At 42.4% G+C, this 2,743-nt stretch overlaps 1 pseudogene; it reads left to right on the forward strand.

Moving 5' to 3' along the window:
- The first annotated feature begins 550 nt into the window (after positions 1-550).
- Positions 551-1,417, forward strand: LOC132780444 (large ribosomal subunit protein eL22-like; annotated as a pseudogene).
- Positions 1,418-2,743: the final 1,326 nt, after the last annotated feature.

Below are 2,743 nucleotides of genomic sequence, written 5' to 3' on the forward strand. Positions count from 1 at the left end.
CTAGGTGGTCTTTTCCAACTCTATGATTCTATGAACAGTTCATTGGATCCTACTGGCCAGAAAGTGGCAGAAAAACCTTATTTCACATGTAGTCTTACTTGAGCTACACAATCTTCCTTATCCTTAGATGTTCCTATATTCTTGGCTTTTCTTTGGCCCTGACTACTGTCTTATTCCTACCTCTTGTTGTGGGGTGGGGTGTTTCATGTATTTTAAATAAGCTTTTCATAGTTTAAACTGTTTATTTTGAAATAACATAGGTTCAATTCTATTTTAATGTTTATAGTCTTTAGGTTTTATATTGTATATTTACATTGTTTTTAGCATTGTTTGCTGCTTTGAATCTCTGTTTTAAAAAGCGCCATGCAAATGATGATGATGATATCAAAATAATAATTGCCCACAGCAGAACATTGACAGGAGGTCAATCTGACATGAAATGCAGTTGGCACATCGAAGCACTGTCCAGGTGGAGCACCACTGGATGTGTTACTCCATTCACACTTATAAAACGTGAAGGTGCTTTTCTCCCTTCCTTGCTTCTGCCGCCATGGCGTCCGCAAAGAAGCTGGCGATGAAAGGCGGCAAGAAGAAGAAGGAGCAGGTCTTGAAGTTCACCCTGGATTGCACACACCCGTCGAGGACGGGATCATGGACCGCAAATCTTGAACAGTTCTTTCAGGAGCGAATCAAAGTCAATGGGAAAGCTGGGAACCTGGGGAGGGGGGGGGGGCATTGTGACCACTGAAAGGAGCAAGAGCAAGATCACCGTCACCTCCGAGGTCTCCTTCTCAAAAAAGTATTTATTTATTTATTTACAGTATTTATATTCCGCCCTTCTCGCCCCGCAGATGGAATCACAATACACATATACATGGCAAACATTCATTGCCATAGACACACAACATATATAGACCGGCACACAGAGGCTATTTAACTTTCCAGCTTCATGAGGGTATGCTTGAATTCCAGCCACCGGGAGAGCTGTCGCTTCACCGTTCTCTTGTCACACTGGTGGAGTACTTCCTCATTCTTTTGCACGCTGCTGGAGATTTTTATGGCATCGTAAATTAGTTAAATTTGCCTCCCTACATAAGTGATACCTAAATTTCCTACTTGACATATGCAACTGTCTTTCAGACTGCGAAGGTCGACAGCAAGCTAGACAAATGGGTGGGAGCTTACTCCAACCTGGGCTGGCTTCGAATTCATGACCTTTCAGTCAGTGGTGATTTTAATGCAGCTGATTCCCAACCAGCTGTGCCACAACACAGTCCTGAAGTGCCTGACCAAGAAATACCTGAAGAAGAGCAATCTGTGCAACTGACTGTGCGTGGTGGCCAACAGCAAGGAGATCTACGAGTTGCGCTACTTCCAGATTAACCAGCATGAGGAGGAGGAGGAGGAGGAAGATTGAGTAGCGTATCCCCACAAAACAAAAGGATCTAGGGAGATTTTGTACATTTTCCTTCAATAAAATGCGATGACGATGGTTGCAATAAAAAAGTGAAGGCATACTTATAGATATAGTTTCAATGTTCAAAGGTATATTTCCTGCCTAATTGTTTATGCTTTGAAAAAATAGCTTGTTGACAGACCTACCCCGAAACCAATTGGAGGCAACACTGAGAGCGGCAGATTGAAGATTGCCACGGAAAACCTCCTGGTTTTGCCTCCTCACCACCATTAGCATGTAGATATTCAGAACTGTTGTAAGGAGTGCATTCTATTTTACATCTGTTTGATTAAAAATATGAGATTGTAAGAAACACTTGTGATCCCACCTTCCCCTTTATTGTGCAACTTGTCACACGGAGGATCAAATCAGTCATTTGCGGATGTGGCTGCTCATCTTTTATGAACCATTGTCTGCTTATTTTATTCAGTATGATTTTTATCTGAACAAGAAGAAGAACTCGAGTGCGTGGGAAGCTTTCTGTTTTTCTCAAGCTTCCTTCAATCTTCGTAAACTACAAAAACTCACACAAAACATGCACACACAAAAATGAGTAAGCTCTTCTCTCAGCTGCGGATCCAAACATTTATCACACCTCTTTTTGCTGATGTCTCCTGCCTAATATCCTCCCAAGCACAAAGATCTGATTGTCTTGATTTAAATGAAGCTGATTAGGAAGGAAAGACACACGCAAGCATGCATTGCACACACAAAGAACTGAAACAAAACAAATTTAATGTGCGACCACACTGTGGTTTTCTGCAGCAGAAAGCCAGGTTCTCTCTCACTTTGACTAATGAGAATTCAGACAATTTCTCTGGACATGTTGTAGCTTGTCAATAGCCTTGAATTGCTTTGCCCAGAACTGGACACAGTGTTCTTCCAGGTGAGGGTTGACCAAAGCAGAACAGAGTGGGAAGATGACTTCCCTTGATCTTGGCACTAGACTCCTACTGACGCAGCCTAGCACTGGGCCCAGGACAGAACCCCGTGGCACCCCACTGGTCACTTCTGAAGGGTAGCCCTTTGGGTTTGGTCTGCTAAACAATTCCCAGTCTATTGACAGTAGTATTGTACAGCCCACACTAGCTTCTTTGTGAGAATAATAATAACACTTTATTTATATTTCGCCCTTCTCCCCTAGGGGACTCAGAGCAGATTATAGCATTTACATACATAGGAAAAAAATCAATGTCTTTACAATCATATAAAATGAGACACACAAACACAAACAAAGGCAGAGGCTTCTCCTTTCATTTCCAGCTTCTGGAGGCAGTGTTCATCTCT

Source organism: Anolis sagrei, chromosome X (genome assembly GCF_037176765.1).
Source record: "Anolis sagrei isolate rAnoSag1 chromosome X, rAnoSag1.mat, whole genome shotgun sequence".
In the NCBI taxonomy this organism is placed as follows: Eukaryota; Metazoa; Chordata; class Lepidosauria; order Squamata; family Dactyloidae; genus Anolis; species Anolis sagrei.